The sequence below is a fragment of the Equus przewalskii genome, chromosome 27, assembly GCF_037783145.1.
Source record: "Equus przewalskii isolate Varuska chromosome 27, EquPr2, whole genome shotgun sequence".
NCBI lineage: Eukaryota > Metazoa > Chordata > Mammalia > Perissodactyla > Equidae > Equus > Equus przewalskii.
The window spans coordinates 16,084,335-16,107,674 of NC_091857.1; the positions used below are offsets into that span (position 1 = coordinate 16,084,335).

The 23,340-nt window shown below is 40.5% G+C and overlaps 1 long non-coding RNA gene across 2 annotated transcripts; it reads left to right on the plus strand.

Annotated features, from left to right (window-relative positions):
• Positions 1-250: 250 nt before the first annotated feature.
• Positions 251-12,922, plus strand: LOC139079906 (uncharacterized). 2 transcript variants are annotated; one of them, XR_011533929.1, is made up of 4 exons: positions 262-369; positions 8,742-9,182; positions 10,014-10,348; positions 10,894-12,922. It is a non-coding gene; the product is annotated as an uncharacterized lncRNA (long non-coding RNA). The 2 variants fall into 2 exon arrangements; XR_011533928.1 differs by lacking the exon at positions 10,014-10,348 and having other exon boundaries at positions 251-369.
• Positions 12,923-23,340: the final 10,418 nt, after the last annotated feature.

Consider the following 23,340-nt stretch of genomic DNA (forward strand, 5'->3'; position numbering starts at 1 on the left):
CCTACACGAATGAATGTGTCTGGGCTCAGGGCCAAAGATGGACACTTCGGCCTTGACTCTAAGGCACAAGTTACAAAGAATATGTCTTGCGTCATGTTCCTTGTCTGGGCTGGCCACCCCGACGGGCACCTGACTGAACTTTAGAAACATCCCATCCGTGGGAACAAGAAGAAATAACTCAAAGTATCCAAATGTCTGAAACCCTGAGTCAGAACCTAGAGAAGCCTTAGTATAAAAGGGAGTCACAGGCATAGAATAATTGGGAGCCTCACTGAGGAGAGGACGCTTTGCCACAGACCCAGACAATCGGCACTCTAGCCCACCGTACAAACTATTGGGACTTCCCCGGATGATTGTGGTGTGGATGTTGTAAGTACCGATTTGTTGTTCCCCTTTATCCCTGCTCCTCATTCTGTTTCCCTTTATCAATAAATTTTGATTGCTTAAGCAACCAAGTAGCCTTGGCAGTACCTGTCATTCTTTGCCCTTTGTGGCTGCGGACAACACCTTCCTACTGACCTTTCTTTGGTTTCTTCATGTACTTCACACATGAACTGGCTGCCCAAGAACTGGACTGATAAGGAAAGACAGCCCTGCCCTACGGTGGATGGAGACTGAGAAACACAACAGGCAGGTCAACAAGGCCATGAGGACTCATGTCTTTCCTTCCCTCTGACTGTCTAGAGCAATGTCATCCAAGAGAAATACAAAGGAAGCCGTAGATGTAATTATTAATTTTCTAGTAGCCACATTTTTAAAAGTCAAGAGAAATGGAAAAAATTTACTTTAACAATATATTTTATTTAACCTAATATATCCAAAATATTATCATTACAACATGTAACCAATGTGAAAAATATTAACTAGATATTTTACTTTTTTTTTTTGACTGTCATCTTCCATCTTTAGCATGTAGCTTCCACTTATAACTCATCTCAGTTCTGACTAGTCATATTTTGTGAGTTCAATAACCACAAGTTGCTTGTGGCTGCTGGATTGGACAACACAAGTCGAGACAAAGAACCAGAATTGGGAAAAGCCTAGATAGTTAATGAGTTTCTCTAACATTTAGAGGAAGGGCCTCTCATACCATGGTTGGCAAAAACCTGAAAATTGTCTTTCTGTGCATATTAATGGAGAAATGGGGGTTGCCAACTCAGGATCCACCCCTTCTTCTTCCAGCCTTCCCAAACTGGGGAAACGAGACAGAACTGGGATGGAGTTTCCCCTGCTTCTCCGGGGCCCCGGCACCAGCATCGCTCCAAGGAAAACAAAGATGACCCTTAAGTCCTCACCAGTCCCATGTCTTGCAGTTGATAAATGCTTCCATGTATGATATCTCATTTAATCATTTGAATCATTCTGCACAGCAGTCATGGAAGTATTATTATCCTCATTTTACAAATGAATGAACTGAGACTCAGGAGGACTATATGACTTGCCCAAAGTAGCAAGGCATAAAGTTAGTATCCAAGTGTTTTGAAACTTAACCTACTATGTGGCCTACTAAACCAGAGCCGCGTGGTGAAAAGAAGTGAAGAAAATATTTACAGAAGTATGGATTTTTTTTCTTTTTTGGCAACACCCCAAGTCTTCCTCCAACAACAACAACAACAACAAAATTGGAGATTGCTTTACAAAAGTGATATATGTGACCATTTGGCCAACTGAGTTTTTAACTGGGTTTTGTATTTTTTTAATCGGATATTGTCTAGTTTAGCAATTGAGAACATCTCACATTAGGAACAAGTTAATACATTACCAAAGCAAAGTTTTTTCCTTGGCCCTGAAATGTGCTGCAATCATTTTTTTCTGGGAAAACAAACAAAAGTGGATCAGCAGCGTGCTTGTTATATGAGATGCTGGCTAAGTGCCACCCCCGAGGCCGTTGGCTTGCCTACCGACAATACCTCACTTTCAGGCCACGCCAGCTGTTTTATGAGAAGATGGCAGTTCTCTGGAAGTGAATTGCTCTGGTCAGCAAGATCTGACTTTACTACTGCCATGTAGGGAGTCACAGGCACCATCAGCTTTGGATGCATCCTTCTGACACTGTGTGAAAAAGACTGGGACAAACTCTAAAGACAGTTTGCTCACTCCATGAGCTTCTGAATTCTGTCTCTTGAAAGAAGGTCCCTAGAATAAAGGACATTCAATATGTTTATCACTCTCAATTTTAGAAACATAATGGCCTCGAGAGCCATATTCGCATTGATCTGTTTTAGCTGCTCATGTGTTCTCTGCTCCACGCAGCTATGTTCCTGTTTTTATCCTCTTCATTCCACTCTAGAGCCATGTTGCTTCCTGGTTAGGCCACTAATTGCATTCATTCAAAATATATGATTTGTTTCTTCTCTTTCATTTTATACCTATTTTCTTTGTTCTTGACTATTCCTTCTCTCAGTTAACCTTTGATAAATCATAAGGAAATAAGTTTCGCTAGTTGTAGAGAGCAAGAGTCATTACGGAAACTGGGATGGTCTGAGAGCGTCTTAAAAAAGTCATTTGAATAGCCCTCAGAGGGTGGACAAAATCAGAAACTCCAGCTGCGAGTCAGCGCGTCCAGCTCGTCTCCTTCACAGTAAATCTTCCAGAGTTTTCTTTCAGCTGCCACAGTGATGCCAATAATGGTGACTCATGGACTGAAGTGCTGAGTACTGAACTCCTCGCCCCACTTATATGGCACATAGAACGATTTCCTCAGCATAGGCAACGCTGGAAACACGAGAGGAAGACACTGTGGCCCACTAACCCACTCCCATTGTCTGCTTTATCACTCAGTTCTGTCCCTTCCTTCCTCCATAGGAAATGGGAAGTACACAGTGAAAAGCAATATAAAACTCACAGAAAAATATTAAAATATCCAGACACTTTTGCAGTAACCAGCATTTTTCTTAGTGGAGGTAAAAGGCCTAAATAAAGGAATTTATCATCCTCCATTCCTGCCTTCCCCATAACTCCCTCTCCAGAAATCCTACTCTGAACCTAATAACCACTCAATATGCCAAATTACTTGATCTGCTGGGCTGACTCAAGTAGTTTAACTATCTTTCTGTCGACTTTTTTGGTTTTGGTGAAGAAGATTGGCCCTGAGCTAACATCCATTGTCAATCTCCCTCTTTTTGCTTGAGGAAGAATGTCCCTGAGCTAACATCTGTGCCAGTCCTCTTCTATTTTATACGTGGGATGCCGCCACAGCACAGCAGGTCCGTGCCCAGGATCTGAACCTGTGAACCCCGGGCCACAGAAGTAGAGTGAGCAAACTTAACCACTACGCCTCTAGGCCAGCCCCTAGACTTTTTTTTTAAGTAAATTTTTAGCCTAATAATTTACTAGCAAATCAGGAAAGTAGGTGAGGTTTATTAGCAGTTTTGGGTTAATGTTACTAAAAACAGTCTGATTCAAAGGAACACATATTGGAGCAAATACACCTTTGTTCCATCATCATCTGCACAAGTTTCACACATGAGAGAACAGACAGTTATGACGGGTTACATTCTTTATAGTATAAATTCTACCGTACACTAAAAGTAGCTCAAAGGCCCAGATGCTGCTAAGATAGCTCACTGGTAAGATTCTGTCCTCCTTTCTGTATCCTACACTTAAGACTTGAGTGATCTTTCTTCCTAAGCTAGCCCATAACTTCTTTGCTGGTTAAAAGATATAACAGGGGCTGGCCCCATGGCCGAGTGGTTAAGTTCACACAGTCCACTTGAGCGGCCCAGGGTTTCACTGGTTTGGATCCCAGGTGCGGACATGGCACCGCTCATCAGACCATGTTGAGGCGGCATCCAACATAGCACGGCCAGAGGCACTTAGAAGCAGAATATACGACTGTGTACTGGGGGGCTTTGGGGAGAAGAATAAAAAAAAGAAGGAGAAGATTGGCAACAGTTGTTAGCTCAGGTACCAATCTTTAAAAAAAAAAAAGATGTGTTAACATTTAAAACATCCAATTACGTGGCTGGAGAACTGGCCTAACTGACCCAAGGGCTCTACCTTCCTCCATCCCCATATGCCCAGCAGCATTGATTCTGTCTTTTCAGCAGGCACGTTAAAAGGTATCTTCCTTGGGTTTAAACACAAGAGAGTCTGCCAACATTAGTTTGGTTTATGAAATGCGTAGAAAAAAGTGACAAGAAAAATGGTCTGGTTGTCCCTGTGGTCTGGTACTGGCTTCGTTCTGGGTCTTCTGTCTGAAAGTGTATCCGCACACATTCCCAGCAGCTCTCACTAGCTCTTCTTTGATTATTTTACTAGCTCATTTCTCGGAATGTTAAACACACACACACACAGAAATAGATAGTTCCTGGTCCAGTAGAATCGCCTAGGGTGATTGTGTTGGAACAGGTGCCAAAATAGTAACGTTCTTACCTGTAAACACTGCCTGGGCTAGTGAGAAGACACTGACGCACCCTCCTCCCAGCTCTTTCGTGCCAGCACACACAGGGAAAGCTGTAGCTCCCTGAGGGGGAGAGAGAGAAGCTGTTGCTTCACTTTAAATGAGTAGGGTTTAAAGTTACAAACTACAGTGAAAATGAACACAAAACAAATGTTTTTCAGGGAACACTAAAAGACTAAGAGATCTGATGGGGACATAAATCTTTATCATCGTCATACAAGTTAATCATGCTTATTTCATAAAAAAATAGAAAACCCAGGGAAGCACAGAAATCATTAAGATCCTCCCCAATTCTACCTCCTAGACATGTAGACCATGCATGTGTGTGTGTTTGCAGACATATACAATAAGGATTCTGATACAAGCAAATCAAGAAATTTTTCATAGCCAAATGATACTATAAATTGTATTTTATTGTATAAATTGCTTTCGTACCAAACAACAGATCTGGAAAACCAACCATGTCAATAAATATCTACCACATCATTGTTAACGGGTGTATAGTATTCTTTCACATGGCTGTACCATAAGTTATGTAACAAATTCCCTATGGTTAATTGTTTAAATTCATTCCAACTTTTATAAGTATAAACAATTCTGCAATAAACATCATTTTACATACGTTTTTGTGCATGTGTCTGATTATATTTTAAGGTAAATTCTCAGAATTGTCATTGATAGGTTAAAAATGATGCATTATTATTTATTTATTTTGCTTTTTAAATAAGTAAAAGTCTTAATTACCCTGTAGAATAGTACCAATTCATATCCCACCATCAATGTATAATAACTCTTTTTCTCGCAACTTTGCCATCTTTGAAGATCATTTTCAGATAGACGAAAAATAGATGCATAGGTGTTTTCAATCTGCTAGGTGATAATTTATATCTCTGTTACTCTCGAGGTGCTTTACTTTGATTATTAGCAGAGTTGTATGCTTTCTTTATACTCATTGACCATTTGCATCTTTTATTTTCCGAATTGCCTTTGCCCTTTTATTTTTTGATTTGTCTCTTCCTAACTGAATTCCTAGTATATAGATTATTAGAACTTTGTCAAAACTATTGCAGACGTTTTTCCAAGATAACCCAGATTTCAGATGTCCCCTAATTTGAGATGGGGAGGGGACAGAGTGTCCACATGGCTGCCTTTGTGTCAGTCCCATGCCCGAGACTACCAGGATACGTGAACTCAGCATGTCTCTGATGCTCTTAAAAGATCTTCTCATGCAAAAACCTTAGTGAACATGTAAACATAACTGGAGTTTTCATAGGGCAGATGGAGAACAGGTTTTGCAAAACACACCCTACAGAAAAATATCTAGTGGACATGTCTGTTCTTATTATCAGCTACATCTGGGACTGAAATAAGGAGTGGCTTACAAACAGGCCGGTTCTCCTCAACTTGCTTCTTCAAACTTGTCTTGCTGCTCAGCCAGACAAAGGGCCCTGCAGTTACCAAAATTGTCCTCCTTAGAAAACACTGGAACAATCATCTTAACTGATTTTGAACATGCCCCTTGGGATATCCTGCCTAACTCCAACAGTTTATCAGAGTATTTCTTCTTATTTTTTTCTGTTAAATCTCTCAAGAGTGTTAACTTATCTTCACCTAGTTTCTGCCCATTTCTTGTCCATTTTATTTTTAGGTATCTTTTCTTCTTTGGTTGCTGCTGCAATTAGTAACTTTGCTCCACTATATTATCTAACCAACTATTCTTTATATATAGGAAAACTATTGATTTGGATACCTTTTTGTGTGTGTGAAATCAATCACCTTACTGATTTATCTCATTTCATTTAATAGAATTAAAATTTTTATAATAATAGTTTTGTACTTCTCTGTTTTTCTTAATCTATGATCATCTTATGCAAATAATGACAATCGTATCTCCTTCTTTCAAATATTCACATCTTTTGGTACTTTCTCACATCTAATTACATTGGTCAGTACTTCTAAACTAAGCGTATTAGTAGTGATGATGGGGTTCTTCATTGTTCATTACAAAAACCTCTAAAACTTCCTTTAAAAATAATGCTGGGGGCCGGCCCGGTGGCGCAGCTGTTAAGTGCACACGTTCCGCTTCGGCGGCCCGGGGTTTGCCGGTTTGGATCCCGGGTGTGGACATGGCAGCGCTTGGCAAGCCATGCTGTGGTAGGCGTCCCACATAGAAAGTAGAGGAAGATGGGCACGGATGTTAGCTCAGGGCCAGGCTTCCTCAGCAAAAAGAGGAGGATTGGCAGCAGATGTTAACTCAGGGCTAATCTTCCTCAAAAAAAAAATAATAAAATAAAATAAAAATAATGCTGGCTTTGGTATATGGTGTATACACACACACACACACACACACACATATATATAAAGTTTTAATGTCAAAGAAGTTTACATCTTTTCCTATTACACTCATGGTTTGGGTTTCTTATTGGTACGTTTGTTTTCTTTTGTTTTTTTTTAATTAGAAAAGAATTTTGGATGTGTCAAGCTGTTTTAGACACCAGTCCAGGATTTGTCAAAGGCCTTTTAGATACCAGTCCATTAATCCATGCTCAATTTGAATTATCATCTTTTTTAAACACTTAAATATTCTTAGACATATTTATGGACTGTTAATTCTATTCCACTGATCTATAAGTCATTTCCAATGCCAGTACGTGAAGATTTATTTATTGAGCATTTTGACGTATTATAATAGCTAGTGATACAAGTGTCTTTATTTCCCTAATTTTTAAGATTTTTCTTGGCTAATGTGGCTCAGCATCCTAATCATTACTTATACTGCTATCATGTAGATAGTCAAAATTAATAAAATAGAAATAACTCAAAATAATTTGGGGTACTTTGATTTAAAAACAAATCAAATATCACAAATTCAGGGCAGGCAGAAATCAATATGTGCTTTATGAGTGATGGAACGTTTCATAGAAGATTTATTTTTTCCAGCTAAGGAAGAGGATATGAGAAGGGGGAGAGAAATTACAGAATGATGGAGAAGGCATTCTGATTAAGGGTTATTTAATTTAGGCTGAAATATATATATGTAGGCAAGCACCCTTATTCTACTTCTAAGAATTATTTGGGTGAAGAAAAACAATTTACCATTTAGCCAAATAGTTACTAGAACAGGAATTATAATTTATAATTATACTTATAATTATATTTATATATAATATAATATATAATAATAAAATATATATATAATTATAATTATAAACAGAATTTATAATCTAAGATAAGAAGATAAACTAGTATTTCTGAAAGCATTGAATTAACGTCATAGTTGTGGAAAGAAGTTGAGCGATTCCATTAAGCTCTAGGCAAGTGAGGCAAGAGAATTATAGGGACAAAGTTCAAATAAGGTCGTCACAATATGCTTCCCCATAACCTTTCTATCCTTGTCATCCCAAACTGCCCACATTACATTGAACTCCTTGACTTCTCAGAAGACATCACATCTTCCCTGTCACCCTGCCCTCCGACCTCCACCTCCTTTTCCTCTAGATATTTGTACTCACAGCTTCAGACACAGGATGGTACCGAAGTCTCCCCTGTACTCCAGTCTGGGACAGTAAGCCTTTCTCTTGGCTCCCATTGCAGCTCAGGCTCACTTCTCTGAATCCCTGCTTTTCTTGACCGTCTCCCTCAGTAGAGACACCATGGAAGGCATGTGAATTGTACATTTAGCATTTATCATATGGGGGTATTTTTAAAAATTATGGAAATCAAAATGAACCCTTTTAAGAAAGTCTTAAGAGATTTGGGACACAAACTCTTCTCTCTACTGTACTTATTTTTCTCAACCCAGTGTGGTTAAAACGTCATATCATGACTGCACAGCTCATATTAATTAGTCAAATCAAGGAAGCCTTCCTCCTTCATTGTCTATAAAGATTAGGGAGAAGAAGCAGTCCAAGTGAGTAAGTATAAGAATAAGGGAATCATAAAGTTGGAAAGGCCCATGGAAATCGTTTATCCAGTGGTTTCCAACCCTGACGAGCTTTTAATAAAATGCCGATACCCAGGTCTTACCTCAAGTGAATCTGATTTAGCTTGTATGGTATGACCAAGCAATAGTATTTTTCAAAGTTCCCTTGATGCTTCTAATATGCACCCAGAATTGAAACTAATATAATCTTTCTCCCTCGTGTTCCTAATGAAGCAAACCTGGGAGGCGAAGTCACTTGGGTGGGTGGATAGGAGACACACTGAGAATAACCAACGTTCTTCGACATACATAGTAGTTTTTTTTTTGTCAAATCACACTCAACTAAGAACAAATTATTTCTGTAAAGGTGAGGAGAGAAATTTTGTAAAGTCTAATGAAATGTGTGCTTCATTATAGAAAGAATGATCAAGAAGTCAATGAATTTGGAAGAACCTTACTTAAGATGACCACCACGGATGAGATGACCACTACGGGCAGAAAGTAAAGCAACCACAAGCTGCGTGCATCCGCACTTCCAAATAGGCATAGTGAGAAGCAAGGTGAACCAAAAAAAAAAAAAAATGATTCCAATTGCCAGCAAGGAAGGATTTATGCAGGAAATAACTTGACTGAATAAACAGAACTAGCTAAGACTAGATTATTCAAACATGAGATTTATCTCTAAGTCAGACAAAGCTGGACAATGTAGCAAAACTATCTACTGATAATTTCCGAGATGTATAAACACTGGTGATGAGCACGCATTTAAGACCCTCTTCAAGCCTTATCCCTGAGAAAGAGACTACAAGAGAGGACAGTTCACAGGCACTGAGGATGGAAATTACCCCGGTGCAAGAGGTAAAATTTTTCTCAGATTTATCTTGCAAATTCAGAATACTTAAAAAATTAAATTGGGGATAACAATGAGGAAGGTCAACGTAGTAGGTCAATCAATAATCATTGACAGAGGAACTAGGGACGAAGGAAGAATTTTCTGTCGTTCTGTTTTACCAACAGCTCCAATCTCTTCATCCTCCCTCCAAGTCAACTCTTTCCAGATGGTCTTTAGTTTCCAAGACTTAAAGAAATACAGTCTTATCTAAGATAAAAACTGCTTCCCTTGTCATTTGACTTTTATTTTTATATAATAGTCATTTTATACTACTTCTCAACTTTTTTTAACATATAGATTCATCTTTCAATATATAGTCATCCTGTCTCAGTTTATGATCCTGATCATACAGCAAGTAACATAATTTTGCAACTCATACTAACTTTCAGAATATTTGTCTTAGCTTCATTTTTTAACACACACACATACACATGAATTTCCATTTTTCATTTCAAGTTGAATTTTGTGCCTAAGGATACATGGTAAAAGGCCCGGATTAGTGTTGATATCAGGAAACTCTTTAAAAATGTGGCTAAAGTCCAGAAAGGATAGCAAGGGGAGAAATGCCATTGGTTTCTTATCATGTGCACTAAACTGGTGTTAAGGCTGATAGTTAGATATGACAAATAGAAAAATAAAACACTGTAAAATAAGGACTGTTATTGGCAAATGTGACATACATCACGGATAAGCTGTAACCTTTATTTTCACCGTATTAAAGTAACTTCTAGTTATTTCAAAGGCTGATTGGTCAATACGTAGGTTGTGAAGAATCTTCTGTATCTAACTCCTTCCAGTTGCTCCATGAGAAAACACCAGAGATCTGGAAAAGAAGAGAAAGTAAATCTTCAACCCATCTCAACTGGTTCCTATTGAGTATTGGTTCCTACTAATTCCTATTAGTAGTTTTGATAGATATTGTTGGAGATTTGGATGAAGGACAACTAAATGACTCGAGACTGAGAAATTACCTGTAGATATTATTCATCCATGTTCTCACAATGGAAAGTTGTGAGTTGGCTGAAATATTCAAATCACTGGATTTTATTTTATTGAACCATGTGTTTCTGGTTTAAACGTCGGCCACATAGAAATACCCCCACCCAAATGTGACTTCCCATAATCCTTAAAGGTAAGCCCATGAGAAAATAAAAGTATAAAAGACTATCTAGCTCTCTGTCTACCAACCACTCCCTTTCCTATCAGTTTGTTTCAAAAATGCAAATGGTTCCCATTTCAAAGTAACTCTGGCTCTGTGTTCGTCAGGGAAACTCACCCCCAACACCCATTCCTTCACCTCAGCACCTTAGTCCATAATCCTTCCATCTTATCCTAACAGAATCTATGGATGACTCTTGGATTGTTTTACACAATCTCCCCACCAATCTCCCTCTTCCACCCACCCCACAAGGTGCACAATAATGTATAATGAGTCACAAATTTCATTTTGTTTCCCCTTTTAAGCACTTAGTACTTGTGGAATCCTTAGCAATCACTAAACTTCTCCCAGCCAATTTTACAACTTTAGAATAAGTGTGTCCATCTCTGCCTTGTACAAGTATTGTGAACATTAGGGATAAAGTAGGTAAAGAGCCCAACTTATCTGAAGCACTCATCAAAAGTTAACGATTATTTGTACTATTTTCTCTTATGTCCTCTTTATTCTGTCTCCTGCAGGAAGAAGTTCAGAAGGAAGACATAATGAAGAATGAAGTAACAAATAATAAAAATAGATTGATAAAAGTAGTCAAAAATGATGCGGGGTCGGTGAGCCGAGGAGTCGAAAGAAAGATTTCTTAGACTCTCAAGATCTGGCAGTAGTGCTCTTTTATTTAGAGAACAGAGATAGAGTAGCATGGGGACAGGACCCATGGGCAGTCAGAGCTTCTGCTGCTGCCCCGAACTGAGGGTTAGGGCCAAATTTAAGGCATAGGTATGTGAGTTATCTCTTTATTAGTGCCCGTTTGGTCTGGCCATTTGGCGGTCCCACAACTTTTAGATAAGAATCAAACCGGACTGAGTAAATGGCAGGCAGAAGTCACCGCTTGAATTTTATCCTCGGCTAAAGACAAAGGAGGATTTGTGGGGGGGAGGGTCAGTTACATGAGGTTGCCAGACAGTAACCAACTTAAGTTCTTGCCTCTGGCATTGACCAAGAGCCTCTAGAGATAAGACCATCCCCCCCCCCTTCCTGGCACAGAGAGGGAGGCATCTTCACAGATGGAGGTTTCCCTTAGAAATGTAAATGTTTCCCAACAAAGGGGCAAACAAATTCCACTCCTTGGAGCCTGAATCTCATCTGTAGTTTTAAAACTAACCAGCCTAAAAATCCTCATCATAAGCCATTTTAAAATTAAGCAGCCTAAAAATCCCCATCATAAACCCCCCCTGAACCCATTTTGGCCCCGAAATCTTTTGGGGATATGGACGATGGTCAGTCTTCTGTAACTACTTCCGGCTGTACAAGGTCGTAGAGCTGTCCCTAAATGGGGCCGTGGGTACAGGTAGGAGGCTCAGCGGACCGGAAGGCTGCGCCTGTGGCGTCCAAGGCTGACAAAGTGTACAGATCCTCTGGCGATGAGAGAATCATTTGATGAGAGGTGGTCCAGGAGGTGAAACTTTGTTGACATGTGGAAGACAAACAACGAAATAGACAACAAATTATAATAAGAAATACAAGCAAGATGATTAACCCAATGAATAAGGTTTTGATAGTAGTCCAGAAACCTGGACCTGACCAAGAGTTCAACCAATCATTTAGAGATAGGGTGGGGTCAGACATGGACTTAATTTGGTGGCTCATATCAGATAGGAAGCCAGAGATATTCCGATGGTAGTCAGGAATATAAACACAACATTCAGTTTTTATAATGGCACAAGTACCCCCTTGCGCTGCTGTCAAGACATCCAGTGCCATTCGGTTTTGGAGGACTGCCTTACGCATTTGGGACACTTCTAAATCGAGCAGCGAAAGGCTATGTTGTGTATCATTTAAAGCTTTCATAGTAAATTTGTTTAGAGCTTCCGTGTGCCAGATGACACTTTCGATTCCTAATTGGGGAAGGAAAATTGAGACAACATGATCATACCAGTGGAAGACAGAGCGGGTCCAGCGCTGTTGCAGGTTGGGTAGGTTAGCAGGGGGAGATATACTAAATGTAGTTCTGCCCTGCATCCAGACGAAACCTAAGGTGCATCGTCCAATCCATCCAGGTGGTAGCCAAGGCCATAAGTTGGAGCCACATAACCACTGAGTGCCATTAGGGGCTAGCCAACGTGTGCTTGGCCGTCTATCCCAGTCAGTCCCAAACCAATCAGTATTTCTTAAGGCTATGATATGAGAACACATATAACGGGGAATTTTTCCCATAGGTCGGGTGCTATTAGGCCATGTGTCACAGGTGTGATTGGTTTGTGTTTATCATCCACCTGTGACAAGGCAAATCTAGTTAGTATTTGGGCAGTAGTATTGAAGGAAAAGGTTTGATTGTGGCCAGGGTACTCCCAGGTGTCAGAGACGGATGGCCACAAGGAGAGTAATAGATGAACCTTGTAAAAGAGAAGAGCTAGAATCTAATATCCATGAATGCGTACTATAGTTTCTAATGAAACATAATTTTTTTCTCTGTAAAATCACCCTCATTTTCACAAAAGATAGCCAAATTAAGATGAACTGGTTTGCAAATAAAGTGTAGTTTCAATAAAACTTGGTCCAATTATTTACATAAGTGCAGCAAGAATGGCAATTGATTATACTGGCTTTTTAAATCTGCTTTGCTGGAATTTTTTATGAGGAATCTCAGATTGAACTGTAAAGGCCTCTCGAGGCCAGAAAAGCCAAGCCAAGGACATGCTGTCAGATTTTGCCTGCAGTACCTCCAGATTTGGGTGGACTCCTCTCTCCTCGAGGTCCTCCAAAATATTCTGAGTTTCCTTGCACCTGCCAGATAAGCAAGCTTCCTTACTTACCAGGTAAGATTGCCAGAATCTCTGTAAACAAGGTACCAGGCCCATGATTCCAAGTGGCTGTATCCCAGAAAGTCCAATCTTTGTTCCTGAAAAGCTGTCTTGTCATATCTGAGCCTGTATGTTTCAAATATGACATTCCAGTCAAAGCCTTGGTAATATAATCAACGTGTCCTGTTATAAGGAGAACAGATTCTTATTGAACTTATGCAAATAACTATATTGCCACGAAATAACCATACTCACTCACAAAGTTTCTAAATTCTGGAGGGATCAGGTAGGGAGAAAAAGATAAATGTTTCAGTTTTGCTCATAAAGGTATAATTTCACCAAATTGCTATAAGTCATAGTTAGCATAAGATAAAAGAGAAAAAGATTTCCTTAAATATGAGAAAACAAAACACATCAAAACTCAAGAATATTTCAAACAGAAGTCATAAAAAAATTATAATCATCCTCATCAGTTCACACAGTCCTGTATAATTGATTATTGAGTTTAATCTTCTGTTAGCAGATCCATGAGCACAGTTTCTGTTAGAATTCTGTAATTTCTTACCCAGTTCAGTTTTACACTCTGAAAGTTTATCAGAAACCTGTAGTTTAGAATCTTGTGTCATAATCTTTTCCAGGATTTTCTCTGAAGATGAAACATATTTGCAAAAGCAAAAAAAAAGCATCAGAGTAAAACAGCAACTATCTGCAAATGGACAAAAGACTCAAAAGGGCAATTGATAAAGAAACTTGACTACTTCTGTGACATACAACACTTCAAGATAACAATTGGAATTAGAACCGATAACCAGGACAGATCAAAATTTTAGGAATGCTACATAATTTTAAGATACCTATATTAATAGCATTTACCCACATAATACCACCTAAGAAAGTTTATCATCGCTTATTTGACAATGCTTCCCATGTAGTTTAACATTACAAATAAGCCTAATTAGTTTAGAATCTTCCACCTTATAGGAAGATAGAGCAAATTTCTCTGTGAAGTCCCAGGGGCTCTCTGAAAATTCCCAGAGAAATTCTCTTCCTTCTACCAGGTTAAAAGAAAGCCTTCCTTCTTTCAGGATTTGAGTATTTTTGAGGCAGAAGCTTGTCAAAAATATCAAAAGTTTTTAAAATACTTGTTCAAATAGGAAACAACGCTCACTGTTAAACAATGCTCAGGTATCCATTCAAAGTGACAACAGAGACGGCCAAGAGCAAACAACACAGTCAAAAAATTTTAGAAGAGATCTCTTTGTTTCTGAATATAAGAAATTGTTTTAACAAAACATAGATTTTTGTCTTTTAGGTAGAGTTAGAGCAGGCCAAAAGTTCAAGAAAATTATCCTTTGAGAGAAAACCAAATTTTAATTTCTGTACCAGCTTATTTTTAACATTAAAACTCATTCACTTAATTGCTTAGTCTGCTTCACCAGTCATAAAACTCCTTTCAGAGTTTCTCCTTCACAAACCTTCTACAACTTTCTTTTTGCCTTCAGAATTTGTCCCAGTCTTTCTTTTTTCCTTTCTAGTACATTAGGACAAATTTATCTTTCTTAACCCATCAAACAAAATACTTCCATTCTTTGTACCTTCTTTACTGAAAACTTACACCTTACTTTCCTTGAATACAGAGCTGTTTTCCTTATTAATTCCCAGTAGCTTTAATTATATAGGTTACTTAGAACTTTTAACCCTTAACAGACCCTAGTAAACACTGAAAAGGTAAGCAATCTTTTATATCAGCATTCTAAACACTTCATTATTTCAGAAACACGCCGCTTTACAGTAACAGACCTAAAGACTTTTAGCCCCTCTGCCATAAGAAGCCAAAAGTAACTAACTTAGATATGTTTAGCAATGATGTTTCAGTGTTCTATCCAATTCAAAAACGACCCAGATACTCAGGTTTTTATCATTTAACTTAACTTGGCAAAACTCAAGATTGTTACCAAAAAGAATTTCAAAGCAGTTTTTTCCCAAGTATACAGACCATAAAAGTTATTGTACCCACTTTTATCTATTTAATCCGTTTGTTTCCAACAATTATGTTCAGATTACCTACGAAAACCTTGTGAGACATTAGACAAAACTGGTCATCATTTAAAGCTATTATTTTACTGACGAATTTAACAGACAACGTGAACTTATTTGACTAGTAAACCCAGGCTGTATGCCTGCATCATATGCAAATACCAACAACTCTTGAGGGCATGCCTTTTCAATCAAACCAACAAACTTAAACAAGCTTTCATTTACCAAAGGTTAATTCACATCACGTTAACTTGAAAGACATTGGATTAATTTCTACTACATTTAGAATTTATGTAAGCGCTTACTTTAAGCCAATTAAACAGAGCTCTTAATTTTGGTAATACCATCCGGAGGTAAAATATCACACATACAACGTACACATAGACACACATACACAGAGACTGCACAGCTATTGTTACAGCTATTGTTTTTTACCAGTATTTGTGGAGAAGATACTCAAGATGCTAGATTTTTTTGCAAGGGCACACTTATGGCCGTTTTGCCTCTCCCCTCCTCTCTTTTTTCCTTTTTTTTTTTGGCTTCAGTCTTAGGAATTAGTGATAGGCTAGGTAGTAGTTCCTGGAGAGGGGAGATGATAATCCTTTTCGTGATAAAGGAACTAGGTGGAATCTGAACTGCCTCTAGAGCTGTATTTCCAGTCTTGCAAGGATTTCCTAAGGACAGTTGGTCTTGATTTCCCAGAAACTGGATTGTAACTCAAATTACATTCCAGGTTGATCTACCTGTCCAGCTGCATCACAAAGGCACAGAGAAACCCCTCAAGTTTTCTCCCAGATGGAGTTAGAATGCATCCGCAGGGCGGGTCTCTGGGGATGCTCAGGAGCCTTCCCTGTGGCGGTAAAGCCAGTGTCTGACTGACAGCAGCTGGAGAAAGGGTGCAGAAGCCGATTGCGGGTGTTGACATAGCTATAAGATTTAGTCAAGTCCCGCTCAGCCTGGGCACTTTTGTCTCCGAGCCAGCACAGTTGAGGTAGGGAAGCAAGAGGCAAAGGCCTGGAACTGGCTGGAGGCACTCCCAGTGCCAAGGTTGAGAGTTAAGTCCCTGGCAAAAGTCTTAAGTTTTGATTTTACAGAAGGTCAAGGTTCTGCTCAGGTCCAGCCTGAACTTTAACCTCGACTTGGTGACAACAAAGGAGGTGATGAACAAGACAGACAAAGAAAGGAAAAGAAGAGATCAGACCTCGCCCTCCTGGCCTCTTCCAGAGGGTTATCAAGATAAGAGTCACACAACAGTTCCCGTGCTGGGACACACTACCCTAGCACGACAGTTCACAGAATGACTCACAGGTCTCCTATCCTCATAACTGACTCAGTAGGTGACTAAAACACTCAATGAGTCAACCGTCAAGAGAGGGTACCCCCACTTAGGGTTGCTGGGGTGATCAGGCCGAATTGACGAGTAGGATCTTAACAGTGACTCAACCAAAGCTTAACCAAGGACAAAGAGGCGTCCCCAAAAGAGATCCAGAAAATTCACTCCCAAAAATAGCCTAAGAAAGTAAAGGCAAGCAACAAAGGTTGAGACGACAAAGGCCCCTTATGAAATCAATTGGGACCTCTTATGACAAACTTCCCCGAGAGCTTACACAGCCGGACAAAGAGAGCCAAGCTCTCAAGACAAACTTTCCCAGAGCCCCAGTCTATGTGACTGGCTGCCAAGATACGTGCCGGTACATGCATCCTCTGATGGCGGAGACCAGAAAGGTCACAAAACCAAGCTCTCAAGACATAGAACAAGACAAAAAGCCCAGACAACAGGCTTATAGAGATGCCTGTGTCTTATGACAAACAAAAAGACAGAGACAAGGAAAAGTCTATCTCTGGGAGGAAAAGGATCTACAACCAGTGAGTACTCAAATCCTAGAGTCGCTAAATCCGAGAAGCTAGCCTCACCAACATTTTCTCCTGCTATTCTAAATTTAGAAAAGCAAAAACTCACCACTCTTGCTTCCATTGGAGCCTGCAGGCAGAGATCCGGGAGACTGACGTGGTAAGAACTCTTACCTCTTGCCGGCTCTCGTCAGGGGTCCGGGATCTCTCGGCCGCAGCAGTCCAGGAGCAAGCAGTTACCAGCCAGTGAAATTTTATTCTGCCGACTGCACTAAAACTGTAGGGGAGGAAGACATTTCCTCTTCCCAAATGGGGGTTCATCTGGCTGGAGAACGAATTAAATTCACATGAGACAGAATAGCAAGAGAAAATTAAACAAAGCTTTATGAGGAACCATGGCCCGGGGCCTTTCTTCCCGAAGGAAGAAAGGGCACCCCCACTTAGGGTTGCTGGGGTGATCAGGCCCAGAAACCCAAAGTTGGGGCTCCCAGGGGTGGAGCCTTTTACTCTTTAAAGATTTCTTTGTTTCCCAGTTGCAAAGCTCAAATGGAGACGAAAATGGCCATTGTAACTCTTAAGAGAGACGAAAGAAACGGGTCCATTACCATGAAAAATCCCCCCTGAACCTAGGGCAGCGTCCTACCCGTCGTTCCTACTGTGGGGTTCCTATAGCAAGGGGTGATGGGGGCGTCCCCCGGCATTGCATCCCTTGTATACCTTCCCTGTTATGCCTGGCAGTAACAGGTGCCTGGTGGACATCTTTCCTATTCTGCCTGGCAGCATAGGCCTGGTGAATGGTCCCCGAGAGAAAAGGAGAGAGAAAGAAAAGGAGCCATTACCTTGAAAATCCCCCCATTGGGGTTCCTGTAGCAAGGGATGATGGGGGCATCCCTTGAACATCTTCCCTATTCTGCCTGGCAGGAATAGGTGCCTGGTGAATGGTCCCCAGGATAAAAGGATAGAGAAAAAGACAGTGAGGAATTTTCCGCCAGTCTGGGGGACATTCTACCCAATTGCAGCCTGGAGCCATTCTCCCAAGAAGGGGTTCCCATACTCCACCAAAGGTTAGAGTTTGGTACTTTCCTTGAACTGGAGTCCTGAGTGGGACTTTCCTCACAGTTCAGAGCGTGCTCAGGTGCCAGAGGGAGGGATGCCAATCCAGCCTTAGGAAAAGAAACCTTCCACGGGAGTCTTGGAGATTGGCGGCCGTCCTAATGACTTAAGTGGCCGACCCGCGCCCACGTAAAATTTGTCTATTAGAGATAGAGTCAGGAAGGAATGGATGAATTCATTCTCCATCACCCTGAGGCTTAAGGTACTGATTCTCTTCAAGCTGAATGCCACAATTTGCCCCATAGAGTAGCCATGGGCAGCAAACGTGGATTCATACAGCCATCCAAGAAAGTTCCCGATGGAGAAGTGAATTTAGATCCACCCTCGAAAAAGAGAAAGGCACAAGGAAGAAAAGGGCACTTACCAGAACTTGAGCTCACAAGCCGATGAAGCGAGATCCCCGTACGGGCCACCAGAAATGATGCGGGGTCGGTGAGCCGAGGAGTCGAAAGAAAGATTTCTTAGACTCTCAAGATCTGGCAGTAGTGCTCTTTTATTTAGAGAACAGAGATAGAGTAGCATGGGGACAGGACCCATGGGCAGTCAGAGCTTCTGCTGCTGCCCCGAACTGAGGGTTAGGGCCAAATTTAAGGCATAGGTATGTGAGTTATCTCTTTATTAGTGCCCGTTTGGTCTGGCCATTTGGCGGTCCCACAACTTTTAGATAAGAATCAAACCGGACTGAGTAAATGGCAGGCAGAAGTCACCGCTTGAATTTTATCCTCGGCTAAAGACAAAGGAGGATTTGTGGGGGGGAGGGTCAGTTACATGAGGTTGCCAGACAGTAACCAACTTAAGTTCTTGCCTCTGGCATTGACCAAGAGCCTCTAGAGATAAGACCATCCCCCCCCCCTTCCTGGCACAGAGAGGGAGGCATCTTCACAGATAGAGGTTTCCCTTAGAAATGTAAATGTTTCCCAACAAAGGGGCAAACAAATTCCACTCCTTGGAGCCTGAATCTCATCTGTAGTTTTAAAACTAACCAGCCTAAAAATCCTCATCATAAGCCATTTTAAAATTAAGCAGCCTAAAAATCCCCATCAAAAAACACAGGTGTTCATTCCAGAACTTGCTTTCCAATAAAGCAGGGTCCTCAAGCCACCTTCTCTGAAGCTTGATTCCACTGCATTTTTAGTGGAATGCAGTGCAATCAAGTAAATGAGCCCACTTCAGCTGTCAAACTTAATCCATTTGGGAAAATTCATAGCCGCAGAGAGAGCTCTTAGAAAGCAGCACATCCTTAAACTCTAGAGGTGGTGAGTCTTGTTGGGGGAAAGTAGACAGCCTCTGTTGACTGGGGTGGAAACACCACACCAGAGGAAAATTAGAGCCTTGTGTGACAAAGGAAGGTCAATTAGTAAGCGGGTCTCAAAGTCCATTACTCAAATCTTCATTTAATTTCAGAAACATTTGGGAGCTCCTGAGGCTTTTGAGAAGGGCAGTAACGCGATCAGAATACTACTAGAAGAGAGCAGCTTTGTTGCTTGGAAGAGAACAGATGACGGAGAAGGTAAAGGATAAAATTGTGGTCACTTGAACTACTGCTAAAGGTGCTCACTGGTAGCTATTGTTCATTTCAAATTGTTGTAGAAAGAACAGCTTCTGGTAGGAAATAGAAAATGAATTGTTACATAGGTAAGTCAACTAAAGAAATAAAAAAGAATTTGCAGAGACATAACACCAAACTCAGTACACACCAATCATTTGTTCACACAAACACACCGTCTCCTAAATGCACAATTTTTTAGAGGTAAAATACTTACATTTCATTGTATTTTGAACATTTCAGACCCTGCCCTGGGATTTGAGACTGTGTCACTGACTTCTTGAATGACCTTTGGCAAACCACACAACGTTTTTTATTCTAAATCTTCCAGGGTATTTCAAAAACAAGCTTTGAAATCACTGACACACACAGTCTATCTCTCATCTTCAGGATTTCTGCTGTGCTCTAAAAAGCTTTCTCTGGATTCATTCTGATTCATAGCACAAAGAAACGTTGTCTCACCAGATCTTTGGGGGAATTGGGTTTTTTTTCCTGGAATTTAGTGCTCCAGATTCTTGTGTGAGCACCTCTTTAAGAAACATCCATTTTAGAAAGAATTTGTACCTATTTTACATAAAAATATAAATTTCATTAAATGCTTCCCTGTCCTCTTAAGCAGGGTGTGCTGAATATGACGCAATGCCTTATTGATGACTCGGCACCATGATAAATATCTCTCATTATCACGATGAGCTGTGACTCAACCACCGAGGAAGTGAAGGCAATGAAGGGCCACATGCAAATACAAAACTCAGAAAAGACACAGAGTACGAGGCTGCTTGCTTTCTGACTACTCATCTCATTCCCGAACTCTGATGTACCACTGCACGTCCCACTTTAGGAAGAATATTGGCGAAGCAGAGCATTCCAGGACAGCTAGGACGGTAAATGGTCTTGAAATAAGGTCCAGTCAGGGAAGTGACTGAGTGAATTAGAGAGGCTCTACTTACAAAGAGAAAACTTAGAGAAGATAAATAGTTAAATGTTGGTAGTGTTCTCTTGGTAAGACGCCTTAGATATAAATTATGAATACCTAGAGCAGAGAACCAGGACCAGTGGGTAAAAATTGTTATAGGGAAGCAGATTTTGGTTCAATACAAAAGGAACTCGTCTCTATAATTCACTTTGGTTCACAATTTACTTGCAAGATCCTCTTTAGTTTCACAGGTAATAGAAAGATGAGCAAACCGAAGCACAGGCCTCCCAAAAGAGATATTAACTGACTGCAGCTGGAATGTAGAGTGTGTGAGGTGGGAAGCAAAGAGAGGTGGAACAGCAAATGGAACCTGACCATGGTAGACCTGGAGAGCTATGCTCAGGATATTAGGTTGTTTTAAACAGGCAATTGGGGGGACTGGCCCAGTGGAATAGCTGTTAAGTTTGTGTACTCTGCTTTGGTGGCCTGGTTTAAATAATGCTATATAAAAAATGCATTTTCTATCGAGAATTTTTGAGCCATCCCTGCTGGCCTAGTGGTTAAAGTTCAGTGTGCTCCACTTCAGCAGACGGGGTTCAGCTCCCAGGAGCAGAACCACACGACTCCTCTGTCAGTAGCCACATTGTTGTGGAGGCTCAAATAGAAGAACTTACACCTAGAACATACAACTATGCCCTGGGCTTTGGGGAGGAAAAAGAGAGAGAGAGAAAGCAAGACTGGCAAGATGTTAGCTCAGAGCAAATTTTCCCCACCCCACCCCCCAAAAAATAGCCTATTTTTTTCTAAAAAAAGAAGTTTTAACAAAGTAATGACACAATCAGAGCTACGCAATGTATAGTGTCCTAATTTTAAAAGAGATTTGTCTTCAGGAGTCTCTAAATAAACAGAACCAAGAGGAGATAGATAGATAGATAGATAGATAGATAGATAGATAGATAGATAGATAGATAGAAACAGATTTACTGTAACAAATTGGTTCACGTGATTATGGAGGCTGGCAACTCCAAAATCTGCAGCGGGCCAGCAGGCTAGAGACTCAGAGAAGAGCCAGTGTTGCAGTTCAAGTGTGAACGCCATTGGCTGTGGAATCCCTTTTTGTTCAAGGGAGGTGAGTCTTTTGTTCAATTCAGGCCTTCAACTGATTAGATGAGGCCCACCCACATTGTGGAGGGCAATCTGCTTTCCTCAAAGTCCACCAATTTACATGTTAATACATCCATAAAAACCCTGACAGAAACATCCAGAATAATGTTTGACCACATATCTGTGTACCATGACCCAGCCAAGATGACACATGAAATTAATCAACAACAGATTCCTTGTTAACTGGAGTGAATCTCATCACTGGCAACACATAAGCAGAGGCCATCCGACTACGTAAGAGGAAAACGACGGGGGTGAGCCGTGTGCTGACTGGGAGGCTGGGCTGGATGACCTGTGTATTCGTTTGGGGCTCCGAGTCTGGACTATGGCGATTCCTCCTGGGAAGTGTGATGCCTGCCTTTCTCTCTCTCTCTAATCACGGCTGCAGACTAGTGTATTCTTGTGGTTTACGTGCCTGCCATTTAGAATTCCTCTGTCGGCTTGGAGCTGTCAGGCAGTCAACTGCCACTTCTTGATGTTATTGCTGTTTCTCCCTCGAGCGGCTAATAATGGATATGAAAGCCCTTTGTATACTTGTTCATGCCAAAGAAATGTGCAGCAGTGTGCCACGCTGGTCTCCTGTGGGCTAGATAAACCCATAAAGCCGAGCTTATTATAATTATGTCTAAAACTAACGTAAATAAATAATGAGGGAGGGCCTGAGTGGCTTTTTGAAAGTGCTGACTTAACGCATGAATCTTGTAACTTCTATTTACATGCTGAGAAACTTGGGGTTTTTTCTAGCTTCCTATCTGGGTTCTAGAGGTGTGAGATGGCTGAGGGGGTGTGTTTGCATCAGGTTGGTGTTGTTCTAAGTTACCTACCATTTCTGCCTAAATTATCAGTGGAACAAGGCACCAAATACACAAATAAATTCCCAGAACTAAGCACAGAAATAATAGTTATCCAGTCTCCATAGGCACTTCTCTGCTCACACACTGAAGGATTAATATAGTCTCATGGCTTTGCTTCTTAGCACAAAGTTTCATTACTTTTTTTTTCAAGTAGTTTTATTGAGGTCACAGTGGTTTATAACACTGTGTAATTTCGGATGTACATTATTATTTATCAGTTTCTGAATACACTTCATTGTGCTTACCCTCAGTAGTCTAGTTTTTAATCCATCACCATACGTATGTGCCCCTTTACCCCTTTTGCCCACTCCTCAACCCCTTTCCCTTCTGGTAACCACTAATCTCTTCTCTTTATCTGTGTATTTTTTTATCTTCCGCATATGAGTGAAATTGTGCAGTATTTGTCTTTTTCTGTTTGGCTTATTTTGCTAAACATCATACCCTCAAGGTCCACCCACGTTGTTGCAAATGGGACGATTCTGTCTTTTTTTATGGCTGAGTAGTATTCCACTGTGTGTATATATATATATATATATATATATATATATATAATACCACATCTTCTTTATCAAATCATCTGTAGCAGGGCACTTGGGTTGCTTCCACATCTTGGTTATTGTGAATAACGCTGCAACGAACATGGGGTACATAAATCTCTTTGGATCATTGATTTCATGTTCTTTGGA